The following is an 8825-nucleotide window of genomic DNA, read 5'->3' as shown; positions in this document are numbered from 1 at the left end:
TATCTTTACTTGTTATCTTATCTGAAACGTCTTATCTTATCTGAAACCTCTTATCTTCACTTTTTTAACTATCTGAACCTTTTACCCTTTCTTTATTTTACTGAACCTTCTTATCTCTACTTGTTATCTTATCTGAATCTTCTTATCTTTCCTTTTTATCTTATCTGAAACTTCTTATCTCCTTTTTACCGTACTGAAACTCTTATTTTTATTTGTATTTTATCTAAATTTATTATCTTTAAAAGTTATCTATCTGAAAATTATCCCCCTATACTATCCCTTTACTTTTTCCCCGATCTTATCATATCACACTTCTTATCAAATTTTAGTTTCTTCTAGTCCAATATTCAAACCTTATTTAAATAATCAACTATATAATCTCTTTACCCTATCGGGGAATTTCTTTTCTTTTATGTTTTTTTTTTTCCCTTGTTTATGTGTTTTTAAAATATTTCTTACCCTAGATACCTTATTTTCTTAAAAAATTTTTCTTCTATTTTAAATCCTTTACTTCTTCAATAATCATATCAGGGTATCCTTATCTAAAACGTATCTTTTAAAACAGATATTCTTACTATATTCAAAATTTCAATCTGAAACTCCTTTTTTTTTTTTTATTTGTATGAGCCTGTTAAAACTATATCTTATCTATATAAATTTACTTATCTTTATTTATTGTTCACTTATTTTTAAACTTATCTCTACAAAGCCCTTTATCTTTTATTTATTCTTCTATATTTCCCTTTTATCTGTAAGAAACCTTATCTTAATTTGTATTTTTTTTTAATGAAGTTTACCGTGACTTATCTATATATTTATATACAAAAACCTTATCTAGGAAAAATTTAAACCTTTAACTATACTTTTTTGTCCTTTTCTTTAATGATTATATCTTTTTATATTAGAAGAAAAAACCTTAGACTTCTAGCATATATAGTTTATTTGTTTAAATTTTCTTTTATCTTATGATTTCATTCAGATATTGTATTCCCTATTTTCTAGATCCTCTATTATATATTCCTCTTATTATTTTTCTTTTACCCTTTGATTTCATCAGAAATATTGATCCTCAAAAAACATGTATTTCCCTTTCCAAAAAATGTAGAACTTCTTTTAAATATATTCAAAACTATTATTATTTTTTTTTATCTTATGATTTCACTCAGTATATTGTATCCTCAAATTTTCTTGTACTTTCTTTCAAATATGCTAGATCTTCTGTTATATTTCTACTGCCCAATATATTTCACTGTGTCTTATTTTCTTTAAACAGCTTACACGCTTCCTCTATTCCTTATTCAAATATGTACCCTTAGAAAAAAGAAAAGGGGGGTGTGTGGGGGTGTTGGGTACTCTATTATCTATGTCCCAAAAAAAGGAAAAAGGGGGGGGGGGGGTTGTCTAGCTCTAACCACTGTGTACTACTCAAACCAACTACGTGAAAGGGACCCCTCTTCAGATGTGTCCTTTAACCACTTATCTTTTCGTAGTCTGTGTGGAGGTTCCCCTGTACTCTTGTGGTTCTTCCTTGAAAGACTTCCCCTTTCTCGGGGTACTTTGAGCCTTTTCGTGGTTTAAAAACCCGTTCGCACTGAACAGAGATAACAGACTTACTACACCACATAAAACTTAAAAAACATCAAATTTGGGGTTCAACACAGGAAAAAACAAACACACATATCACTATAACATTTCAGTACCCCCCACAACACGAGCGCTTTCGGCCCCCCTGCCTCATCGGGTGTGGCGGGGTGCTTACTGACTCTTTATTTTTCAGGTGACAATAATACCTATCTCAAGAGCATGAAAAGGGATAGGGAATGTCTTTCCGTAGGGACCCATGAAACCCTGGGTCCCCATTATTGGTACTTTGGGGGTGTGGTAAACCCGGGGGACTGGGAGGTATTGCAAATACCCTGACCACAACTCCCCTTTATTGGGAATTGGGCATCAGGTACTAGGGGGGAAGGTAACACTTGTTCCTGACTAAAAAAAATGTTTATACACTTTTTCTTTATAAATGGCTAAAGGACAAGGGAAACCTTCGTTCAAGGGAGGAAAAGGAGGAGGCAGCAAGGAGCCCTTCTCTTGGGGGCTACTCTTGGTCAGGGGAAAGATGGTTAACTGATGCTTGATTGTTCCCTGTCACAACTGCTGTTTCCTGAAGGAGGTGGGTATAGTATAAGCATGAAGAGAAGGGAAATCTCCGGGTAGAAACAGGCTAGAAGACCGGGTATCCACTCATTCCTTGTCCATGGGATTTTTCTTTTCACTCCTTTAAGCTTAATACCTTCGCTAGCTCTTGGGGCCTTTTTCCTAGAAAAGGGGAAAGGGTCAGCATGATTGTGAGAATAAATCTTTAACATCTAATATTTTTAACAGATATATATCCAGGACTTGCCACAGTCCCCATTCTGTACAGAATTAGTATTCTACTTATCTTTTTCCATGGTGATTATTCTCATCGCGGAGAGAAAAAGGGGGGAGGGTTTTATTTTTTTTTTTTATTATTTATTTTTTTTTTTTTTTCTCTAGTTTTATTTTTTTTTTTTTTTTTTTTGTTTTTTTTTTTTTTTTTGTCAGCTAGGCTTATTTTATTCTCCATCACTGTATGGCTCTTGGAACCCAATATCCCTTCTTACTCCTGGAAAGAGGGAGAGAGACTCCAGGGAGCATTTATGTCCTTTGATTCGTGTGTTATTATCCATATCTCGAAAACGAGATCGCACCATTGTAACCTGTATAAATATTCTTATACAATCTAATGTTTATTTTATCCATCTATATGTATAGTTTATAAATAGAAATCTTCTATCTCTCTTCCTGAAAAATTATGAAACCTAACTTCACTCTTCCTTTTCTTTATTCTATTTGAAAAAACTTCTTTCCTATATATCCTACGTTGTTTTTTTATATATCTAGGAATGTCATAATATAGTATACTCCTTTCCTCTGTAAAAACTTTTCTAACATATACATGACTTGATTATTACTTAGCGTTTTGTGTATGGATGTGTGGGAGGTGGATTGTGGAAACCTGAGCCTTCCTTAGTTCAAGAATCTTCCTCCTGTACTGCTAATTCTGTTTCCTCAGGCTTTGTGAGATCTCCTATTGCCTGTGGGTATACACATTCAGCAGGATCCATATTCTTGCCAGAGAGATATAGTAATTCTTTATATAAAGAATAAATTTTTCCTTAAGCTTGAAAAAAAAATGATTTTTGAGCTAAAAAATGTGTTTATTTCTCTTTACGAAATGTGTAATATTAATACCTTTTCTTTTGTTTCTCTTTCTATTATCAATCCAACTTCATATGTTCTTTCATTTTCCATCTTCTGCTTTTCTTGTTATATAAACTACCCAAAACACACACCGGAATAATTCTATATCATTCTTTTGTTTCTAACAAATAGATCCACCAGAAGCCCCTTGTTAATAATTAATATCCTCCTTCTTTTATTGACTGTTAAACGAATTATATCGTTTTTCTTTTATTGTGAAACTTCTATCATCTATTGTAAATCGACAGAAAAAATATATATAATAAATTAATTAAATCTTGACCTTTCTTAATTTTAGTTGTTACGAAGAAAAATTATATCTAAAAGTATCATATAGTTTCTTTCCTCTAAAACCTCTTCAAAAAATTACATTTTTTACATATACATGACTTGCTATTACTTATCTGTTTATGTATGTGTATGTTGGATGTGGAGTGTGAACCTGGAGCCTCCCCTAGTTCCTTACTCCTGTAGCCGCTAGTTCTGTTTCCTCAGGCTTCTGAGATCTCCTATTGCCTGTGGATATACAGATATAGCAGAATCCTCATCCTTTTAAGGAAGACAAGTTTTTTGTAAAAAATGGATTAATAAAAATATATAAAATCCTTCTATTAGCTACCAACTTCATACCTTATCTTTCCGAAACATTATATTATTCTTTTGCTCCTATTATAATAATTATATGTCCTCTTTTTCTGTTTTTTCTTTTCTCTTATGAAATATTATATCTCATTCTTCTGTTGCTTGAAACTTCTATCATCTCTTGTTAAGAATTATATTATCCTTCTTTTGTTATGAATTTCCTATTATCGACTGTTAAGGGTTATAACATCCTTCTTTTATCCTGAAACTTCTAGCATCTACTCTTAAACTTAGCTTTTTTTATGAAATACTATATATTCTTCTTCTGTTGTTGGATCTTCTATCATTTTCTGTTAAGAATTATAACCTCCTTACTTTATTCGGGATCTTCTACTGTTTATTTGTTTAAGAAATATATCATCCTTCTCTTATATTGAACCTTCTATGTTCTCTTGATTTCATGATGTTATATATCTTTCTTTTTGAGCTGATTGTTCTATTTCAACTAGTAACTTTTTCATTTTCTTTATAAAAATAGTTACAAATTTAAAGAAACCTTGTTTTCACTTAGCTTTTTTAGGTATGTGTGTGGAACCTTCGAGTTCCCCTGTTTCTCTCCTTTTTAGCTGCTTGTTTCCCTGGCTCCGTCTTCGTGCGGTCTCGCATCACCTGCGAGTATACCAGCTGGCAGACCCCTTCCTCCCTCATTATGCTCTCTCCTTGGTGTAAGTAAGGTGAGGGAACTCTGCTCTTATTAGTCTATCTGCTATGGTCCTATCTTTCTTCCAGCTATCATGGGGTGGGCCCTTGAAACTTTCCCTCCATGGGGTGTCCTTGGCATTCTCCTGTACCCATTCCCATATCCTGTTGATCGATAGTCTTAGGGACCTGCGATATTATGTGAATAAAGCATGGGGAAGATTATTCTGTTTAAGTCATTTTTTACCTTTTTTCTAGTAGGGACTCTCTATTAATGGTACTCAGTCTTTCCATTGCCATCTTTAGGGTCTTCTCACTGTACCCTCTTGCCTTAAAAAAGCCTATCATGTCTTGTAGTGCCTCATCTACCAGGTGTGGGTCACTCACTATCCTTTTCACTCTGATACCTTGTGAGAAGGGAGGCTCTTCTTTAGGTTTGGATGGTGGCTGGACTGAAAATGCAAATATGATGAGTATTTGAGGTTTATGGTACACTTTTGTTTGTAGAACCCTTCATTATCTATATATACTAGAGTATCTAGGAAGGGTAATCTTTCTTTGTCAAACTCTAAAGTAAATTTCAGGTCTGGGTGAAAGCTATTTAGACCTCTGTAGTACTCTTGAAGGTCCTCCTCTGTGCCCTGTAAAACTCCAAAAATATCGTCAATATACCTGAAAAAAATGGCTGGTTGTTTTTTAAGTCTTTTCCTTTGTTTCTCTATACTCACATGACGAAAATCTCTGCTACTGCTACAGATACTGAGGCTCCTATGGCTGTGCCCTTCATCTGTTTGTAGCATTTTCCGTCGAATTTTAGAAGGGTCCCTGTGAGTATATGGTCGATAACCTTCTTTTATTAGGTAGGGGGGAGGGCATTAATATTGTATAACTCTTTTAGCCTACCTTGTACATACCCCATGTTCTTCTCGTAGAAATTTGCAACTACCCAAGCTGCTTCTTCCTGTGGATAGAGGATACAAAGACACTATGTCAAAGGAAAATAAGAAAGTTTCTCCTGTAAATCTGGGTGTTTCCTTTAATCTCCTTAGGAAGTGCGTTGTATCTTGCAGTCTTTCTGGAGTATTTCTAGAAGAGGGATAAAAAAGTTGTTAAGAGTCTATCTACAGGCCTTGTGGTGCACTACAGCCACTGAGTACTGGCCTCCCAGCCATGTCCCCTAGCTCCTCATCTATTTTTTTATGTGTTTTGGGAGTATGTACCAATGAGGAATGCTGGTTTCCTGGGAGAGAGGGCATCTCTCTGGGCTGCTGAGAAGCTTGACCTCTTTCCTGCTGGGAATCAAGGCAATACATTCTACTTATTAGTATTTTACTTTCTGCTTGCACCTTCTCCAGCTCCATCTGTGGATTAAACAGTGGTTGATAAGTACTTTCGTCTCTTAAATGTGCTAAGCCCATAGCTCTGTACTGTTCTGTTTTTAGACTACTAGAGCTCCATCTTTATCTGCCTTTTTAATAATAATGTTTGGATTTCTTTTCAAATCTTCAAGAGCTCCTATTTCCTCTCTCGTTAGGTTTGGTCTTACTTTTGTTTTACTATGTCTTTTAATCAAGGTTGCTTCTTCTTCAATCTTTTCCTTTAGTCCAGGCATTTTTCTAGGGGATCTTTACTGCGTTTTATCTTTGGAAACTGGGAGGGTATCTTATATTTACATTTTTTCACTAAGGGCCTGGGGAAGGGGTGAGGGAGGCCGTGAATCTAGAATTGATTTCAACTTCTAAATCTCCTAGGGAAGAGGCTAAACTCTCTGAGAGGGGCAGGGGCTGGGGCCTGGGACAAAAGACCGCCTTTGCTGAGGACTGATCTTTGTGCCTGGGTAGTGGTACCTCTGAAACTACCAATGCCAAGCCTTGTAACCATTCCCTCCTCTTTGCCACTGTCCTTCTCCTCTTCCTCCTTGGTCCCATTGGGTGCTTCCTTTTCCTCCTATCCCTGTTTGATCTCTGTACCCTCTCCAATTGTTGTGATGTGGTCTCCCTTGATTTCTCCATGTTTCTGAATCCCACATCCTCCTTTCGTTTATCCCATTCCTGCGGTACCCTGATGCCCTCATTCTCCTGTAATGTGTCCCATCCTTGTGATGCCCTTGGTGCCCATAATCCTCTCTGTAGATCCTTTTGTTCCCAGACCATTCTCTGTAAATCCCTCTGTTCCCCTGTTCCCTTCGGTTCTGGCCCTTCCTATTCCTCTGTTCCAAGGCTGTTTCCCTTGGTTCCTTAGGGGGGAGGGTTGGGGCTTACTGGGGCATGGGTACTTTGAGGGGGATGAGGAGAGGAGGAGGAAGGGGGGTGGAGGGGAGGGGGAGGGGTATTGCTGGGGGTTTTTCCGTTGCCCGTTTTTTGGAACTGTTCTTTCCTCTTTATTTTTTTGTCCTTTATTTTTCTTCTTCTCCTTTGTCTCTTTCGTTTTCTTACCCCTTTCTCTCTTTGAATGCTCTCTAAGAGCCTTCCAAGTGTACGAGTTCTCTACTCTAGGGGGGTCTTGCTCTGTCTCTTCTTGTACTGGGGTGGGTGGGGGCAGGGGCCGAGGTGGGAGGAGGGGGAGGAATGGAGAGTATTGACTTTTTCTAAAAATAGAGTCTCCATCCTGTGGACCACTTCGACTACCCTATCAATTAGAGCATGACAAGCATCGATCCTATCTGCTTGTGCAGGGGGTGGGGCTGGGTTAGGAAGGGCGTTTTGGTGGGAGGGAGGGGCTCCGACCGTGGTATGCTCTAGCCTGGGGAGTCGGCTTCATGGGGAATAGGTCTCTTTGCAATGTATCTAAGGAGGGGGGAGGATAATGGGGCTAGGATCTTGCCAATGTACGTTTTCCAGGGGTCTCCTTCTATATTCTCTTCCCCTGATTGGCCTATCTCTAGGGGGTATCATTTTCTGGGGGGGAGGGAGGTGAACCTTACCTGGGGCTTGCCCTTATCCAATCTCGGTTCTATACATATGTTGATTAATTCTTCTTCTTCCTCAGTAAGCCTAGATTCTTTTCTTATATATTGCAATAGGGGGTTGATCCGTCCATTATGTAAAATAAATTTTCTTCTGGGGAGCCTTACGTTTTATGTTTCCTAGACCTTTTTTGAGGGCCTTATCACATATTTCCCTAAACGTCTCTGGTATCTACTCTTTATTTCAAATTTCACCTCGACGATCTCGGTCCACAATTGCATTGCTTCGGCCCTAAGGTTGGCAGCCACTAGGCCTTGCCATTTCCTTGCAGCCTCTGACCAGATTTTTTCGCCTATTTCCACTAGCCAGCGGGGGGAAGGGCATTAGTAGGACTGGGGATCCCTGTGACTGCTATCTTACCAATCCCTGAGGTTCCCTTTTCCTCACATGCATCACACAAGGCTATATATTCCCAACACTGTGCTTCCTTTCTGAATAGATTAGCTAGAACTTGGCACTCTGTGAACCCTGTTTGTTTGTCTAGAGGTGCCCTAGTCTCTAAACTATCATAACTATCTTCAAAGGGTCGTCTGGGTGCCCTACTTTTTCATGCTCCTCCGACAGGACCTGTCCTAGGGTGAGAATTCTATAGCTACATTCCCCTTAGTCCAGGCATCTGGTGGTTCCAACCTCCTGGGAGGCACTGTGCTAATTCCCTTACTCTACCCTTTTGGCCCTCCCTCGCTTCTGGGGACTTTCTCCTTCTCCCATTATCCTAATGGGTTCACTTATCCCTGGAGTGCATTTCTCCATTCCCTACTCTCATCGTTTTGGAGGGTTCCCTCTGAAGTTCCCCTTATTTGTTTCCTAGTTTGTACCATATTTATGTGTTCTTATACTTATTATATCTATTAGAATCTGTAACGACTCCACCACTTGAGCTTGTTCACTGGAACTTCTTCAAATATATTTCATATACCTTTATTCTAGCTTATACCTTAGAATTACTCCCTTTAAAACTTCCTTCTTAACTATTTTATTCCTTATTTAGATGTATTATTCTAATATATCTTATATTGTTTTTTCTAAAACTTCTTATCTTATCTGGAACTTCTTATCTTTACTTGTTATCTTATCTGAAACGTCTTATCTTATCTGAAACCTCTTATCTTCACTTGTTATCTTATCTGAAACCTTTTATCTTTTCTTGTTATCTTATCTGAACCTTCTTATCTCTACTTGTTATCTTATCTGAACCTTCTTATCTTTCCTTGTTATCTTATCTGAAACTTCTTATCTTTCCTTGTTACCGTATCTGAAACTTCTTATTTTTATTTGTTATCTTATCTGAAACTT

This window comes from Penaeus japonicus, unplaced genomic scaffold (assembly GCF_977035675.1).
Source record: "Penaeus japonicus unplaced genomic scaffold, GWHDUDI00000001_assembly GWHDUDI00000004, whole genome shotgun sequence".
NCBI lineage: Eukaryota > Metazoa > Arthropoda > Malacostraca > Decapoda > Penaeidae > Penaeus > Penaeus japonicus.
This window is presented reverse-complemented; position numbering follows the sequence as displayed.